We start from the raw sequence: 19,982 nt of genomic DNA, 5'->3' as shown, positions 1-19,982 counted from the left end.
TAAGCTGCTCATGAGTCAGTGTATCTCTTTCTCTTTTTTTTTCCCTTTTTTTTTTTTTTTTTTTTTTGCAAATCAGACGTGCAACTCTTAGTCCCATTGAACAACTTAATTTGCGAGGTTAACTGCACACGCATGTTTAGCATGTGTATATGTAGTAGCAGATCCTGAGGCAGCAGGACATCACTTACTCTGGCAGGAGTGCAGCATGTTGACTTCACAGCTGACCAAGTAAAGAAACATGCAAAAATTCAGGCCTGATCTGAGCCAGCAGAACAGTTTTCCTAATGACTTAAATAGGAGCAAAGACTTACTTGAAGGTGGTTAGTCTAGAATTACAGATAAATTTCACACTATAGCTGGCCCTATGGTAGCAAACAATTCATTAGTCTCTACATGGCTGAAAGAGACCTTTGTTTTGCTACTATACGCATGGAGCACATTGCTGTTCCTCTGTATTCAGGCTGCTAAACATTATTGCTTTCTCAGACTGAAAGGTTTATAACTTGCAAAAAACCCTAATATGCTAGTGCCATTGTGTTTATAAACCAAAAATTAATTAATACTTTATTTGACAGTTGTGCTCCCACAAGTAACCAGTCAAAGTAAAGTGTTGATGAGCGATCCTTAGATTAAAACGTGTTTGCATTTGGTGAGCACGTACAAATGACACACACCCGTGTAGACAGAAAGGTCAGTTAATGAACAACTTCCTACAAACGAACCTCTGCTCACACTGTCTGTTAGGCCAGCCAGTACTTCAACCATCCTTGTCGTGTACTGGGGACACTGCTGATTCCAGAGCAAAAATTTACTACCTAACAACTAAACCTCTACATTTAAGGGATTCTTGCTGGATATGTTGTGAATGATGACAGCGTTTTATTTTCTCACTTCAGACCCTTGCTCAGTTCTGTAAACTTGTTAATTATCAGGGTCAAGTTGTGCTTGTCAGAAGCAGTGTGTTTATACCATAAGCAGATACTTCATAAATTGTGAAGCTTTTTGGGATTCAGCGCCCCAGGGCATTCAGCATTTTGCAGCTGAAGGGCTGAGGGACTGCGTTAGGTGTTCAGTGTACCACGGGAAGAGAAGGAAGAGCAGACTGCTTGCTTTCCTTTCCTTAGACTATGTGAGCAAATTTTATAGTGGAGTCCATGGGAGAGGGTGGAAAAAGAGTTTGGGAAATGTATTATAGAGTATCTGAAAAGAAATATGGAAGAAGACCTGTGAGTCAGTACTGTTCTCAGAAACGTCTTAGGTGACTAAACCAAATTATAATAGGTTAGCCCTCCGCTGAAAAAAAAAAACGATGGGAAAATTCAGAGTCCACAGGCAGCCTGAGAAGTCAAACAATACCAGAGGAAGACACTTGCTATGGAAGTGCTCTGCCAAGTATTTTGGGCTTGCCCGTGTGTAGTAGTACTGGCTACGCATTATGTAGCTGTTCTTGGCCTTTCTCCCTGCCAGCCCTGACTTTGCTAGGCAGAAAATTTACTCCCCTGTGTGCGCATGCCTGCCCACCCAGACCCTGGCCCCTGCGTGCCGCCTCTGCCAGGCGTCCATGTCCACGCCGCGTATGGAGGGACTGAGCAAGGCACGACTCGGGAACAGGCACGGTGTATTACGATGTTGAACACCACATGTCTAAGGAGCTGGCAGATGAAGCAGTTTGTCATTCAGCTGTGATTTATTTCTTTCAAAACTCTGCGCTCATTTTTGAATTAATGAATTAATGAAATAATATCACTATGCTTCAGCATCTAATTTTGAACTCCTTCAGCATCTAATTTTGAACTCTTGCTAGCTCTGAGAATTAATGCTTTTAAAGCAGTCTTGGAAGACCTGTTTAATGCAACACTTTTAGCTGTATTGGCTTCCAAACCAATCCATGTGAAACATATTATGTGCGCCCCGCATACCTGAGCAACAGGGGATCCCGTATGAAACAACATCTCCGACAGCGACACCGACACAGCCAAACCACCTTTCGGTACGATCCGACAGGATTTTCCAGGGTGCTCAGTGATCTGTAGACGCTCAGTAGCATTCAGTGCCGTCTGGATATTTCTTGGCATCCGGAGGTGTCTGCTCTGTGGTAATGCAGCCATAATGTCACGCAAGAGTGCCTTAAGTACGCTAATATTCCTTGCCAAGCCGTTAGCTCTGTTCTAAGGTCCTTTTAAGAGGCAGCAGCGGTGCCCGCAGCTGCAGCACGAGCCCGTGCACTTCTGTTGTCACTTTTTCTCTCTTCCAGCAGAGGAGGGTGAACCTGAAAGAGTTTGACCTCTGCTTGGTGACAGCCCATTATGGCTGAGCATGAACTCCTCCTGCTGACCCTGTCCTCCTCCTTGGATTCCAGGGGTGGATTCCTGATGGCATCGTATTATTTTTTTGGCTGTCAGCCTTTACATTTGCCATCCTGCTGAAGGAAGCCTTCACATTTGTCAGCATCAGCCTTAAAGAGGCAGCTGAAATTATTTGTCTGAAGCATGTACTCTCTCTGGACTAAATGCAAAGATAAGGTCATTTGTTTATATATAAATCTGTATTTATTTTTTTTTCCCCACCCAGAAATCTGTACTCCAGGAATTCAGCAATCCTCTGAGACAGCCTTTCCCTGCCTCCTGTGGCCAAGCTTCCACAAAACGGAGCACATCTATCACCTGATCCCGCTGTGGAAAGGCTGCTGGTGAGGGATTTGCTCTCTGAAGCATCCCCTGGCCTCTGCTACTTCCAGGGAAAAGCTGTCAAGATAATACCTGCTGTGATCAGAGCCCTGCCAGCCATTTACCATTACAGGAGGTTGGGTCTGTGCAGCATTAGGTGAACCAAAACAGCAACCTGCAACAATGTGGGCTTAAGCTTCATGGTGACATGAAATTTTGCAGAAAGCTGCGTCTGGGAGCGTGGTGCTGTGTCTGTCTGTTGGCAGGGTGGAAGCCAAAAAAGAAACGGACGCAGGCTGGTGTCCTGTGAGGCAAAGCTGTGTCATCTGTGTGCAAAATGCAGTAGCATGTTGGCTAGCACAGTGGTATCTGATTGCATTTTGAATTGCACCTCCTGGGAGACAGAGAAGCTGGTAGTTTGCATGGGAAACTTCTTGACACTGAGGGTATGATTTTGTATAGAGAGTTAATACTTTTCCTGAGGAAGGAGGTGGGGAGATGGGGAAAGTCCTTACAAAATTTTTTGCTGTTGCTGTTCTTAAAGCCTGAGAAAACAACTTGGTTTTTTTGCTGAAAAGTGTGAATTTGTTGAAATAGTCGTTACCTTGTCACTTCCCAGTGAGCTGGGATGGCACAATTGCTCCATTGCTTCTTTGCATCAACTGCCTAATTGGTTTCTATTGTGATATAGATCACTTATATACAGCCTTCATACGACCCCCAAAATAGGTTTCTGTATTTAAATATATACTGCCACGCTGGCTTGCACTATGCTATAGGGAGGCGGGAATTCAGCAGGCAGAGCAATTGTTCACAGGTCTTTTGGGGTGGGTTTTTTTTTGTGTTCAGAGAAGCCTCCAGTCCCATTGCTTAGCAGATAGCAACGCTGAGTCACACACAGCTTTTGTCCACACACCAGCATCATTGCTGCATATCAGCCTGGCACTTTGGCCAATCAGTTCTTCTTCTGTATCCTTTTTACTGGGCAATGACATCAAATCAAAACTTTTTTTCTGTGCAAAGGCAGGACCTTGTCCTTCTGCATCTTCCTGTATTTTCTACATTTCCATTTTCCCACACATCAAGGGAGGTTTCATTTCACAATTTCTACTCCAGAACAGCCTTCAGTGACAGACACCCAGTCTTCAGTGGGTAGACACTGCCATGATGGAGATCAGCACAAATGAAGCCTTACAGGGTTTAGTCATGAGTATGGGTTTTAAATTGGAAGATGAACTTTCAGACCAATATATCTTTTTGTTTTTCACCACAAATAGGACTGTGCCACGGAATCATAAACTGTTGTAGGGGCTTAAGGTTAATTAATTGATAACAGATCTTGTATCAAATTCGAACCCTGATATACACGTTCATGCTTTGATTTAGGGCTAGATTTTGCTATTGAATCCCACACTTCAACAGAAATAGCACATGAAAATCCAGCGTTCAAATGTGGTTTTCTTCAACCAGCTTTTTGAAACAAGCCCCAATTCCCTTTTAACTTCTTAAGAATAAATAAGACTAAAAGGTAACAATTTTCTTTCAGAAACACAAAACAGCAGGAGTTAATTTTATTCTCGGTTATTATGGTGTTCTGCTGAAATAACAGTGAAGCGGTGCTGTACTTTTCCCAGCTTGGAGAGTAAGATCTGTCCCCAGGAGCTTAGAAAATGCCTACTTTTTCCAAACTGCTAAAACGGTCAGTGTGGTGGGTTGTCTTCTTTTTTTTTTTTGGTTTTTTGTTTTTGTGAGCGTAGGGGAGGAGATCAGGGAATAAAAGAATGGATTAATCTAGAGCAGCCCATGGACAATACACACTAACCAAACCTGTTTTGCTTTTATTTAAATAGTTTAAATAGTTATCAACAATAAAATTCTTGTAAGTGTTTTCCAACTGTGCCGCGCCCCGACCCCCCCCCCCCCCCAATTTTAGCCAGTGCATTTTTTTTTGAGCTGACAACACAGATCTGCTTCTATTTCAAAATGCCTGCTATAATATCCCTCTCTTGATATCCCTCTCTTGTCCTGTATTTGCTGAGCCTGGGATAGCCACTATCTGAACTATCCCCAGCCTGGCTGAGCCAGGGAGGTTATTAACCCTTTAGTTTGATCTCCAGGGTGGCAGCCTGCTCAGCATCTACAGAGTTATGGTGTACTTTCCTGAATGATTAATGTACTTTCCCAAATGATATCTGGATAACTTCATCGGGAGCAGATGTCACCCATCTGATATATAAGGTAATTTTAACATTTTTCTTAAACTGGCTGCCCAGATTATTTTGATGGAAATGAAATAGCAAGTTTACCATGCGGTGCTGCTCCACGTGAAATGCCTTTTCTTATTTTCTGTTGTTGGCCATAATCTTTTTCTGGTATTGACTTGCTCTCCATATCATGCAAGTTTAATGCTTGAGAAACGTGAAAGATGATGCAGAAAGTTTAAGGAAGAAAAGGACATGTTTTTCTTCTTTACCAAAACTAAAGAATCTAAATTTGAATACTATGTTAACCTTAGATTTTATGCAGTGTGTAGAGTAGAAGTCTGAATACATGGCATATAAAGTTTACCACCAGTATATGATAAAATTATGTTCAGATCCTTTCCATATATCTTCTGAAACCCGTTGGTTTTGATAATTTTTTTAAGATGGTAATTAGTAGAGGGTATTCTGTATGCTAGCTTTATTACTTGGCCATAGACAGTCAACCCCGTCGGACTTTAAGATGAAACTCCTAAAGAGCTGAAGTCACTGGGACACAAAGGTGTGCCAGTCTGCTCCGATGCCTGAAAATTTAGTCACACAAGTTCCACTAACTGAATGGGGACCACTGCTGCTAAATGTAAGCTGGAACAGAATCCTTTTTTCCCTCTCTGTTTTTGATGTACCATGGAAAATAATATTTTCCAATTAAAAGATTATCTTTCCCAGTAGTCCTCACAGAAGATACAGAAAATTATTTTATCCAGTGCCTGAGTTATCCAAACTTGTGTAAGTGTCCATATTTTATTTTCAGGCTGTAAAATGTCTCAGATATTGTCAAGAGATTATCAAGAGATTATCAAGATGCAAATAAATTCCTGCAACCTTTCTCTGAAAAGAAGAGCTGACCTTCGTGTACCTGCTAATGATCAGGGACAGCCTTATTACTTCCAATTTTCTGGTAAATAGCAGATTATTTGCAGATACAAAGATGGTTTTCACTTTAACACTTCTGACATATTTTGTTGACAGAACCTTGATAGCTGGGATTTGGCAAATGATCTCTGTCCTGATTTTCCTTCCCTTGGAGTATTTAAACACCTTCAGCTCCCCATGCAGCTAATGAGGGCTGTGAGGTCTCTGTACCTTGGAGATGATCAGGCCAGTGCTGTTTTCTAATGAGGCTTTGCTGCCTTTGAATAACAGAGCTTAACACGAAAAATCAATACATTAAAGACTAAGTCTACAAATGCTTTGCAATCATGCAACCTTAACCAAACTTCAGGCAAACAAGCATGTGTGGTATTCAAATTTCCATTAGTCACTTAGAGTGGAAAAACTGACGTGATTGTCAATTAGTGGGTTGGGAGATCCAGCTTATTTAACCAAGAAACCACAGCGTAGCGTTAGGATCCTTAGTTAAAACAAATGTCTCATTACAAAGGTACTTTGATATTTCTTGTGTTTATGTAAGATCAGTCATCATTCAGGTACTGAAAAACTATAAAATTAAATACATGTGGACTTCACTAAAAGCAGGTCCTACCCCTCCCTTTCAATGTTTCAGCATTGTTGGCAAGCCTATACAGCACTGAAAATTAATGATGAGCTAATGCCTCCTTAAACAGTCTATTTAAGAAACACACAGGAAAACGCTGAGCATCTCCCTGCTGCTTCAGCACAGGAGCTTTCTTTCTTTCTCTTTCTTGTTCAGATGAATGATTTGCTGCTTCTCCAACTGTGAGTCAAAACAGCTGCTTTTGCCTTTCTGCACTGTGCTTACCTTGCCGGCATTCAGGGAACTAGTGTCAGCACGTACCTTATGCAAGCAGGGCTCAAAGGCCAGTTATTGGGAACAGCGGAAAAATCTGTTCCTTTTTTTCTAGGGAGTTTGCTCAGGATTTTTTCTGGTTAGGGCCACTGTCTTACACCCAAAAATGGTTTGTGTAGAAAGACATGGGAGAAAGCAAACGCTGGCTAGAAAAGGTGATTTTGGGTAGTTCTGTCCCTGTGCTCTGCACCAACAAAATGGTGACCAAGGGTGACTGAAGATCAAAACAGGTTTTGTTTTCAAAAAGCTGCTGAACTCTAATTCACCAGAACCTTGATAAGCTCTACTCTCTGTAACACTGTGCCACAGCTTTTCTTAGGGTTCTGTTGCTTCTTACCATTTTATGGAAGCCCTGTCCTTGCACCAGCTAGGACCAGGCTAGTACCATCCCTGAGACACCAATGGGTGGGACATATTAAAATAGGTGCTTTTCCAGACGCAGCTATGTCCTGCTTTGTGCTCCTTTCTTGTTGGCTCTACTGCTGGACAAAGAATAGCTCAGATAAGATACGTTTCACTAAGAGGCCCAACCTGTTTAGTTTGAAGGTGAAGGATTGGGAGAAAGAACAGCCTGATCTTGTGGAATTTTATCAAGAAAGGTGACTAATTGGAGTTTGTTGTCTGAGCCCATGCCGTGGGCAAGAGCTGTTCACTGCCCCTTATCAGGACGGAGGCACCAGGGTGTTACTGGACACTGCCCATAAGTCCCTATCGGCATGAGAAGTCCTTCAGACATCTGGAGTTTGTTTAACACTGGCTGCGCTCTGCATTGGTGCTGTGGCTCCGAGGAGAAGCCTCTGCCAGCAGAAACGTGCTGGCGGGCAACCCCTGGGTGAGGCGGCCCCTCCTGTCACACCCGGCGCTGATGGACGCTGGTGGGGAGGTGACCCCTCATCATCCCAGCTCTGGCCGCCGGGCACCGGGCCTGCCTGGCATCACCTCCGGGGTTGGCGGGCCTCCTTAGCATCTTCACAAATCACACGAGTCCTGCTCCCGCCGCTCACGGCCAGGAATCTGCTTTTGGAAGCTTTAACTTGGCAGCTGTCCCGGCGGCAAAGCTCACCACTTTTGGTGCATGGGTAGCTTGCTTGTATCAAAAGCAACTGAGGAAAAGGCCACGAGCTTCAGTCACCAACAAACCTAGTATCCAGTTTTCTGCCAGCATGTTCTGCCTTCATTTGGGTTGGAAAAGGAACACCTGGAATCCTGGGAAGGGTGTCGTGAGCTGTGAGACGGAAAGCAAGCTCAAGGAGCCCGGGCTGATGGTCCCTCCCTCAGAGGTGCGAGGGCAGGAATCATGACATTTCTTCTCCATTGGACCCCTCCGCTCAAAAGCAAATGACTATAATTGTCTAACACTGAGCAAAGACCAGGGCTAAATGAAAGTTTTTCTCTTAATTCTTAAATTCTGCCCAGTGAGTTCTGAGAAAATACATTTTAACATAATCCATCTAGTGTAGAAAGAGGAGACATGTAGTATATATTGATGTAGTTGATCATTTCAGGCAAAAAAAGAAAAAAATTCTTATTGGTTTGGGTGTTTAGTTGTTTTTTGTTTGTTGGTTGGTTGGTTGGGGTTTTTTTTACCCTATCCTATATAAAAATACTGGCCAATGCCTTCGATTTACATCTGAAATACAGAGCAGCGTTAATTGCCCATCTCCAGCAGTAGGATGTGCCAATTATCTGCCAAACAGCTTGCATAGTGGAATGACTCCAAGTAATTTTGCTAACATCCTGTAAATAGGTGTTTGCCCCACAGCCTTTCAAAAGCAAATAAAATCAAGAAACTTGATGAGCTGACATACTGTCCCTCTAAGGCTGTGATTTTTTGTTCTTTTGCCTTTTCTTAAAGACTATGTGGTAACCATTCCATTTAAGAGTGAAGTAAGTTCTAAGAGTAGCTGGTGTCCGCTCTCCTGCCAGCTTTTCCTTTCTGACTTCTACCAAGCTTTGCAAGATATGTCAGATCAGCATGAAGAGGCACTTGTCTCTCCTTCAAGAGGACCATTTATTTGTTGTGCGATAATGAGGGTGTCTTCTCCCTCTTTTATCTCCTCTTCTTCCTAAGACACCTACTCCTGCTAGCAGCTGGCTTAAGTTTACTACAGTTGGATCAGGTTTGCTCATTCAGCATCATTTGAGAACATCAAATTCCTGATTAGTTATATGCACTGTTATTATAGGAGAGCTGGTTTCCTTCTCAGCCAGACCATTTCTCTCAGTTTTGTGGAAATCGGGCTCCTCATCGATGGAAAGTCTGGGTAGGCAGAGCCGATGTAAGAACACAGCTGGAAAATAGTCATTATAGTGGAGACAGACTGAAGAGAGGAAAAAATTACTTGGAGAATCGGAGATTTATTTCATGTGGTTGTCTTAGAAAGCTCTGGAGGAACAAAGTCCTCCCTCATGCAAGAGATCTTATGCTCACTTCTATATGGTTCCAGTGGAATTAATTTTGAATCAAATTATCTTCCTAGGTCTGCGGGTGAAGGTGGGGACTGGTATATTCCCACGTGCAAACAAAGTCCAGGGCTTTCCCATGGAATCCTTTATTAACTCCTTGCAGACATTGTTTAAGGAGGAATTCTGGATGGGGTGATACTGGGCAGAGGGTGGGAGCAGCCATTATCTCTGGCCCTAAATGTTACCAGACAGTATCGGATACCATAGACCTCTCCTGTAGGAAGTGGTCACCCTATTTTTATTTAATTCCTGTTCCTTCCCGTAAGTAACATAGCAAGGACTCCAAACAGCAGGAAAACTTGTACAATTACCTAATAAAATGAGCTGTATGTGCCGAAGGCCTGGTGCAACACCTCTAGGAAATCTGTTCTCAGAATTCAGTGGCTTAAAGTCAGTAAATATGACCTGTATTTGGCACCCATCAATACTTCACAATGACTGGATGATGAAATAAAGGTACAGTCATTAAACTCAGAGGTTAACATTAAGCTGGAAGGGAATGAGAATGTGTAGACAGGCTTAGCATTGAAATTGGCCTTGACAAGTTGGTGAACACGAGTCAACAAGGACAAGTGCAGGGCACCACATCTCCGCAGGAGCCATCATCTTTTCAAACACAGATGAAGAACAAGAGTTGGAAATATTTTTTGTGAAAAGGAACCCAAGAATTATTGTGGTCCACAGGTTGGATGAGTCAACAGTGCTGTTCAGGTGAAAACATAAACACTCTTCTGCGAGTTAAATTAGAAGATAAGTCTGTGAGGGTAAGGTGAAACAACCTTTCTTATTCATCATGCACTGCTGCAAGGTTTCCATGGCAGTGCTGTTTTAGATACCATGCATGGAGGAAAAATAATTTGGAGAGATTCAAAAAAAGTAGCAACCTGGTCAAAGATCTAGAATAAAAGATATATAAAGGAAAGATACATGTTTACCTAAGCAAGAGAAAATAAGCCTCCTCCTCACGCATAAAATGATTTGTAATAGCCAAAAACACTCTGTTCTCCCATACAGATGAAAAATACATCTGAAAGCAGAGAGTTTAACTTGCAAAAAGGGAGCTTTGGTTACTAGTTAAGTTTTTTCCTTAGGGGTAAGGAAGTACTGTGCAAGAAAGCTGTGGAGCACTGGTGGCATGTTGCAGTAGTGAAGAGCAGGTTAGGCAAATGTTGTTCAGGAATGACACCTGTGATTGATCCTGCTTCAGTCAGAAAGGTGGAAGATGCCCTCATCAGGTTCCTCCACATATTCTAGTCTGTGACACTGACCAGCTGCCAGGAAAATTTTAACCAGAGATGCAAACTGACTTGCAGACCTCCATGCAGGGATGTAGACTGGGACTGGGGCAGCTGGGAGACACCTGTGAAATAAGATGATTTTAGGTAGGATTGTGTGCTTTTAAATTTACTCTGTTCTGCTCTCATGCGTAATAGGCATTTTATTTCTCTCTGTGATTTTCAGACTGACCCCAGGTACCCAAGCAGAGGTGTGTAGTCAGTAGACAAAACTCAGCTGGACACGCTGAATTAATGTGCACAGCAGAATGAAGTATTGCAGTCTGGTTGTCCAAGCACACACAACTGTTGAATTAAGCATTGGCAGACTGGCAAGGGCAGTCCTTTTGTGTAACAGTTGCCCCTTTTAAAAATAGCCTGCTTTGGTTTAGCAGCAAGTGAGAAACAAATAGCCCTTAATTTGTCATGGAATTGTTTGCTTTGGATCAACCATCCATATGCAGATGATTCAATCGCTTATTTCAGTATCTTGGTGGCAAGATTTTTTTCAATTTTTGAATTGCTTCTTTTTGTCTTTTGGAGCAAAAAAAATGGGAGTGGAAACTTTCTTAAGCTGTAATTATGAACATCACTATTTTCTGCACTTTATTCATATCCCAAACAATTCTGAATGTTTTCTGTCTCTGCAGATGAACAAAAAAATGTCCACTGTCTTTATCGGAAAGTAACATGTCTGCATATATGTCTCTCAAGGTAATTTTTCTGTAACAGACTAATATGTAGCTTATCAGATTTTTCTCTGCAGAGAGTATGAAAATGCTACCGAAAAAAACAACCATAGAGAATGCAGGCAATGTTAGTGTAAAAGCTGACACTGGAAGGGTGCTGCCTCCCTTTAGTGTTACCCTCACTGTCTATATAAAGCCATAGAAATTTGACATCCATGCCTTTTGTTAGCAGGAAAAGTGGTCTGCATTTGCTTTCCTAAAGGATTAAGGGTCACAGCTGAGAACAAACATTATCTGCTGAAATGCATTTACTGCAAAAAATCTTGACAGGTAAAAAAAAAAATCACTGGTGGAGCATCCAGGTGAAGAAAAATCTTTGTGTACGTGTGTGTTTAAAAAATAAAAACTAAACCCCACTTGCATGAGTCTACCTAAAATAGAATAGATCTAAAGAATTCAAGAAAACCACTACCACTAGTAAAGTTGCATCTTACAACTCTGATTTCCAGGAGTACATATGCAGTTACATAAAAACTTCCCTTCCATCAAAAACTAACAGAAGAGAGACTTTTACCTCCATAGAATGTGGAGTATATGGAATATTCATTTTGCTGTGCAGCATTTTTTAAGACTTTACACATCTGTCTATTACTTTGTAAGGCCATGGTACCATGACAACTTACAAATTGCTGTGGGCTTATCAGCACTGTGTTATGACATGCTAATATTAAGATATTAATATTTTTTCATGTAGCTGTGATACATAAAATATATCTCATAATATTAAAAGAAAAACCTTAGATTTGTTTCAACTTTTTCTACAAAGCTGTAGAACCTACAGCGTCCACTTGAAACTGCTATGCTATATTCTGAGAGGAAAATGAAGCCCATCTAAATGTGCCAGAATAAATTTTTTTGTAAGGTCGGGGTTACTATTTTTATTCTGCTTTCCTTTGTCAAAAAATGCTCAAGGTATTTCTGAAGAAAATTTTGTAGGTTCACAACTAACAATCTGAAAGAATACCAGCCTATAATTCTTCCCTGACTTTTATTGAAGTTTCTTAACCAGAAAGCTCTGGAAATAGTCTGGTGTAGTTACTTTCCCCATTTCTACACACCAGTTTGATTTAGTACAATCACTGTATTAAAAAAAAAAAGATCACTCAAAGAACTGAGACTGTACACCATTGTGGTCTAGAGAAAACGTGGTACCTTTTGTTTGCTTTCTAGCATCCTTCCTCACATGTAAGCTTTAACGTTTACATTTGCCATCATGCTTACAGAAGCACTGGTAACTGTTTCAAATCATTATTCTGTGACATCGCTTTGTTTCAGGAGTGGAAGTTTTCTCCAACCTGAAATGAAAAGGAATTGTGATTATACTGGAGAGCTTACCGAAACAACACAAGTTCGTAGTGCTGCAACCTGGGGTTTTCACTGTTTTAATGACATTGGGTTTTCTGCTGACTTAAACTTACAGACACAAAGCAGTTCGTACACACAAATCTGCACCGTGAGGTCAGCTCTCTTTCTTACCCTTATGTAGATGTCTGCATTATAAACATAAATATGCAGTCCTCCTTGTCTCCAGCTGAGCTCTTAAATCTGATGGCATTTTGAGTTTTGAAGGTTAGTTGTGCACTGTGCAAGCAGACGTTGCACTACTAATTTAAAATTTGCTTTTCATTAGTGGATATGACCAACCCAAAGTGCATAACTTCGCTTCTTCCCTTTTAAGACTCCCAGAGATGTGGGCATCCCTCCCCTCTCCCACCCTGCTGTGTCCATGCCATGGTCCTAAGCAACATCTTAGGGTTACAGCAGCCATCGGGTTGTGCCAGAAGGGGAGAATGGTCCACCCCATCTGCAAGGAGAGCTGCTGTTTTCGTCTGCTCCCTAGAAAAGATTAATTCAGTGCTGTGAAATCGAAACCTGTTGAGAGACTGTTCCCAGGCAAACAGCTGCTGCGTTAGATTTTCATCATCGCAGGACTGATGAGATTTACTTCGGGCTGTTTTTTTTTCCATTGCGACCCAGTGATAAGAATTCTTGTCTTTCTGCTAGTTACATGTTAACCTACCTGTTGGGTTTCTCCTTTGAGAAGTTAAATGGAGCAGACCTTGGGGGAAGGTCTGAAGTAACTTTGCAGTACTACTTCAAAGACACTTCTGCTGTTGACGACCCAGCCCACTGATGGCTGTAACTCTTTAATGCATGTAATTGCCTTATGTAATGTAGAGAAATTAATTAACAGTATTCTGGGTACTTTACTGACTTAAAGTGGACTCTCTGCAGATTCATAAATGCACACTGGCACTCGGCACTTTCCTTACAAGCCAGAGCTGGGACCCTGCTGGTGGCTGTATTGGCTGGCACTGGGAAACTATTATTAGACCTTCGGCTATTTAGGTGATTGCAGCTTTTCCCACTTTCAGCTAATGCACTCTTTGTTGTGTAACTTGGCTGGCGACTGGATTGGTGCAATGGGCAAAGCTGCAGGAGGTCCCACGGCGTAGGTACGCTGGGAGAGATACAGAGCTGCTCTCAGGTTTGGGGATTTAGCAGCAGTCAAAACAAAGCATTGCATTGCTGCTGTATATATATAATGTATATATAATACAATACAATACAATACAATATAATATAATACAATACAATATAATATAATATAATATAATATAATATAATATAATATATATAATATAATATATGTAATATATATAATATAATATGACATGACATGACATGACATGACATGACATGACATGACATGACATGATATGTATATATAATGCATGTGTAGGTGGAAAATTAGTTAAGTAACTCTTAAGTTCCAGAGCTGGAACACTGGATTGTGTTTACTTACAAGGCTGGAAATACATTAGCATTATTAATTTTCTGTGTACGGTGTGGTACAAGCACACTCAGCCCTGCCAACCTGAGAATACATGAGCATCCGGAGCGGACCACTTCAGTCTCCAAGGGTGAATGGCATTATCTCAGCAAGCCACCCCCTCTGAAAAAAGCCCAGGTCCCAAATGGGAGCTGGATTCCCACCAAGTCTAACATTTCCATATGGTTTTAACCTTGCTGTCCTTCAGATTTCCACCTTGAATGCCAGGCGTGTGTTAGGGCTCAGCTGCTTGGCACCTAAATCCAGAATTCAGTGTTCCTCTCTACAGCTGGCGCAATAACCATCTTCCAACAAGCACCTAAGAAGATACGGCTAGAAAATAAGACATTTTTAAGGTTTTTTGCTAAGGAGTGCATTAACTACCGTGGGTATGCTATGCACATATTCAGTTCTCTCATCAGCATGGCTTTTAAATCCCACAGCATCCCTTTGCATATCTTAATTCCTAATCTCAGTAAACTCTGTTCTCTCCTTTTCGCAAACATAAAATATATAAGCAGAACGGAACACTGAGTCATAAAGGTGGCTTCAGAAAATTGAAATGATTTAGCAAACTGAGTGGCATGGTTAGCTTTTCTTTTGGAAGCTTAAATAATTCGCTTGAAATAAAGGAAAGCAGTTTGGTTGACATAATATATCCTTTAGCAGTTTATATCCAAACCAGTAATTTTTTTTGTGTGGTATTTGGGCTTTGTGGAATGTGTGGAGGACAAAGATCTCATTTTCTAGAATTTCTTTGGGGTTAGTAATAAAAGTGATAATTAAAATTACATAGCATGCTCACCTATCCTCTCTCCCCAAAATTTCTTGGTCAGAATAGAATAAATCAGTATCCAAAGGCTTTAATATTCCACAGAGACACGAGTATCAATTTAATAATTCAAGATGAAATAACATTTTTTTCAATCATTTGACAGTCAGTTTTAATTAGGTGCATTCTTAATGGAGTTTTCAGTATGCTCCAGCCAAAAAGATTCTCTGATAATATCCAGATTAGGTTATACATATCTCCAGCTTCAAAGTAAAAGCCAAAAATACAAACTAAAATATGTAATTTGTCCCTTGCAAAACAAAGTCAAGTCTGTCATGGTGCTGGCATGTAGAAATCTGTCTTCACTTAAAAAGAGGTAAAATACGTTTTTTTTAAAAAAAAAGCTTGCCCAAGGAGTTAATCACAGCTATCATTCTTGATGTAAGAGATAGAAGGTTTCATATGCTTTTAAGACTCCAGAGCAGGAAACCAGATGCTTACCCTTTCTTTTGCTGCAAAGCAGACTTTCACTTCCTCTCAAAACTTTAATTATAATACTGATGTGGTAAATCAGGGAGTGCCAGTTCAGCTCTGCTGGACATGAATCCAGGAATGCCAGTGTCAATATAGGTAAGTTGATTAAGTGCTGAGTTTTGGGATCCCTCTTGTACTCTGCAAAGCGTGCAAACACGCCTCACCAGTCAGTCCCTACATTAATAACGAGCATGAATTCAGGTGCATGAGACCCTAATATTAGCAAAGAAACCATTCCTCTGAAGCATAAACTCACAGTTAGTATAAGGCTTGTCTAGGAAATTAATTTCTGGCAAAGAGAGGAGTGCAGTTGTAATGCTGGATTCAAACACTCACCAGTTCTAAAACAGGGATGCAGAAGGGAGTATAGGAATCTGGGTAAGATATGTTTCCTAACTCTGCTTTTTATTTTCCTTCAAAATTATCCTTCTGAGAAGCATATCCTGCTATTTGGGAAGAAAATGCAGAATGTCAGTCAAAATTCTGTGATTTTCAGAAACAGCCAGACCTGGCAAGCACAGCTCTAGATGGACAGAAACGCTGTAGCAGATCATGTGCTTTTAGATGTAGGATTCAGAGCACGGATTTGGTAATCAGTGCTTTCCACTGCTATACATCTTGGGAAGAAGGAGGAAAGAAGCAATACTGCATTCTACAGAGAAAGATTATTTGAAAAAGATCTGTCATGACACAACTGTCTTGCAAGGTCATTTGTCACACCATTAGTGCCAAAACGTTCTTATTGTCTAAAGAGCTTTTGAATAAAGAAAATCTCTTTTTAAAAGTACAAGTTAAATTACAAGTTCTATAGGTTCATGACGCCTTGTAAATGCATGCATTTCTTAGCTGAAACAATGAAAATACAAAAATACTCTGTAAAACTTGCAAATTCTCAGCTTGCTATTCCAGAAGAAAACATGCAGATCCTTAGATAAAATTATTTTAATTCAGAATTTGCTTTGATTGGAAAACAATAGCAAAGGTCAAACTTCAACACAGCATTTTGGGGGTTTTGAGTCAGTATTGAAATGTAAGATCTCTATCAGCATGGCTTGGTTTTATTTTTCCCATTTTTACCCCCCCTTTTAAGGGCTTCAGTGCAGTTCACGGTGATGAGCATCCCTCCAGCAAAACCATCCCGGTTCTACAGTGCGGACACTTGGATCTTGACATGCAGACAGCAAGTGGGGATGGACTGTTAACCCTGCCATAGCTTTAGGGCAGGAAAAATTTGTCCTGCCCCAGCTCCTCAGCGATGCTGTCCTGGGCTTCCTGATGGACAGGCTGGAGAGGGCTAACAGAGCTGTGGCTGTACCCCTTCCCCTATGGCTTTTTCATGGAGAAAAGAGTGTTTGTTTCTTCTGCACAGGCTTGCCTCCTGCTCCCCCCCACCATGCCAACACATTGCTTGTGGGCTGTAGCAACCACCCATCCTGCACTGAGGAGAGCAATGAGGACAACTTCTCCTTGGACTACCCTGAGGCAACACCAAGAGCCTTGTGCAACTGCTGCCTTGCTCATACTTTTTTTCCCATGAGTTACCAAGACTTGTCAGTAGCTTTTTTGGCGTTTTGTTTTGGTTTTGGGTTTTTTTTTTTTTGGTGGTTGTTGTTTGTTTTTTTCCCCTGCGTAACTGTTTTATAACATGGGTCACGTGAGTCCAAAAAACAACAATAAAATATGTAGTTTCCCAGTAGTGATGGCTTCTGGCAATGAGCTGCCTATGTCCTAATCTGAAACAAAGGGAGCACAGGAAGAGAGAGTGACTCAGTCTCTGAGTCGCAGCAAGTAAACACTGTCTAACCAGTCTTATCTGGTTTTTAAGAGCTTAAATGAGGCATTTTGCTGGGCCTGGATTTCTTTCGCGGGGGGGAGTATATGTTAGTGACAGACGCAGTTTGTGAACACAGAAAATGCTGCTAAATGCTCCTGATCGGAAAGATCTGAGAAGTACGTACGTGCTTCCCCTCTAGGAAATGGCTGTACGTCAGGAAGCTTTAAGGGCTTTGCCTTCTCCTAAGCAGGTTGGCCAGCACTTTTTAGGGTGGTTTGGGGATGAGGAGGAGTAGGGGTTTTATCAGTAAGGAAACTGAGGGTGCCGCTCACCCGCTGTCCAAGTCAGTGCAAGTCATCTGCTGGGGGAAGGGGCCTTACCCCGTTGCAGTCCTGCTCCTCCTGTGCCTACAAACCTGCCAACTGTCCAACAGACCTCCCACCCCACGTGGCAGAGACAGTTTCCGAAGGTGTCATGGCCTCTCTCTTACTGAGGGACCTGCCACCTCAGGCCCGAGTTCCTCAGCCGTGGCATCGTGCCAGGGAGCAGGACACTCCACACATGCCGCCCTGCTGAGCGCGCCCCTCACTGCCTCGCCGTGGAGGCTCTCCCTTCTCCTCCCCACCGACACGTGTACAGAGGTGTATCCCCAGCAGGTAAGCCTCTGTCTGCATTTCAGCTCTCTGGAGGTCTGTGAAGCTGAGAGCTGGAGGTGTATTCCAGCTTCCAACAGCTGCTTCATCTTGGGTGTCAGCCTCTTCTCCCAAGTAGCAAGCCATAGGATGAGGGAAAACAAACCCAGGTTGCACCGGTGGGACGTTTAGGTTGGATATTAGGAAAAATTTCTCCACCAAGAGGGTTGTCAAGGGTTGGCACAGGCTGCCCAGGGAGGTGCTGGAGTCACCGTCCCTGGAGGGATTTAAACGACACGTGGATGTGGAGCTTGGAGACACAGTCCAGTGGCGGGCTTGGCAGTGCTGGGTTAATGGTGGGACTCGATGATCTCCAAGGTCTTTTCCAGCCTACAAGACTCTGTGATTCTGTGGCTTACTGCTGGGGGAGGGTTGGCTGAAGAAAAACAAGTGCTGGCTATTGTCCTCCTTGAATGACCTTGGAAGCTCTTGGGAGAGGCACCTCCTTTACCTGCTCAGCTCTGCTGTCCCTTCCTCCTCCTCCATGGGTCCTTCAAATCGTATGTGTTCCTGGGGAAGCAGGTGGAGTAAGAGCGAACAACTCCCCTAAACAATGACCCCAAAGGAATCAGGCTTCACTTACGTGAACCAGTGCTGTGATTATATTTTAATTACACACTGACATGACCTCTGAATGAGTTGTCCTTCCAGTCATCCCAGGAAGATGCTGGCAGTCAGTGTTTCATACAGCACATCTCAGCGCCTGTTGGAAAACACTGCGGTGTTAGCTCTATTTCACAGATGGAGAAGTCACCAAACAAGAAATCAAGTAACTTTTAACACTGTTAAAGTGGAAGTGCAGAGCCAGGAATTGTGAGCAGCTTTATCTGTCCCAGAAATTCAGGCCAGCATTCTTCAGGCATCAAAATTTCCATAGCAGCTAGGCACTTAGCACCTAGACTTGTGGATGTTCAGCCATTCTTGAGGCAGTATCTTCCTAGATTAAGAAACTGAGTTACTAACAAACAACTTGTTAAATTCTGTGCAAGTTATCTAAAAGCCTAAAAGTAACTTGCATGATCAGTGTTCCCTTATCACGTTGAGGGAAACACTAGAGGTATTTCAGAAATGAGAAGACCAGAAATATCCACTTCGGTAGCAATCTGAAGTGAATAAATGTTAACTTAGTTATCAACCTAAAATGTCCTCTGTTGTTTTAGTTTGCCACTTGGTGTCGGCACTTGGCACAGGTTGCTGGCACCAAGTGGCAAAATCAAGCAACAGAGGACATTTTAGGTCACCGCTAATAGTGATTTTGCCCCAGCGCTAATTTTGCGATGTAGAGCAATGATAACCCTGTAGCTGGGGCTTACGAGGAGGTGAGGGTGAAGAGAACTGGGCATGAGGGATATACATATACACATACACATACACATACACATACACATACACATACATACATATACATATACATATACATACATATACATATACATATACATATACATATACATATACATATACATATACATATACATGGGGGTCTGGGGGGAAGGGTCTGCACTATGGATCGACAGAGACGCCAGCTGCCAGCAGGGCTGTTTGCAAGTTATCTTCTGGCTGGTGCAAATGTGTGAGTATTTCAGGTCTTTTACTAAATCTTCAAAAGGCATAATAATAATAAAATAATAAATCCAATGTTAATAATAATAACAACAACAACAATTACAACAATAATAGCAACAATATTACTAATAATATTAATAGCAATAAATAATTAACAATAATAATCAACAATAATAATGAAGATGTTATTAATATCAATAGCAATAAATATCAATAAGCAACAAGAACAAAAGTATTGCTGATATTATCAGTAATAATAAATAATTAACAACAATAAGAAACAACAATAACAAAAGTATTACCAATATTAGTAACAATAAATAATTAACAATAGTAAGCAACAAGAACAACAAAAGTATTACTAATAATATCAATAATAATAAATAATAAACAACAATAAGCAACAGGAACAACAACAATAATAAAAACTTAAAATTAAAAAAATTGAATAATTAAATAATGAAATAATAATAAAAAATGAAAATACCAAATAATGTAATTATAAAATAATGACATTATAACATCATGGAAGAGTGGAATAATAAAATTATGAGATAGTAAAATGGCAAAATACTGAAGTAATAAGAAATGAAACAGCAAAATAGTAAAATAAGAAAACAAAGT

Source organism: Falco punctatus (assembly GCF_963210335.1).
Source record: "Falco punctatus genome assembly, chromosome: Z".
Lineage (NCBI taxonomy): Eukaryota > Metazoa > Chordata > Aves > Falconiformes > Falconidae > Falco > Falco punctatus.
The sequence above is the reverse complement of the archived record's forward strand: the minus strand, read 5'-3'. Positions refer to the sequence as shown.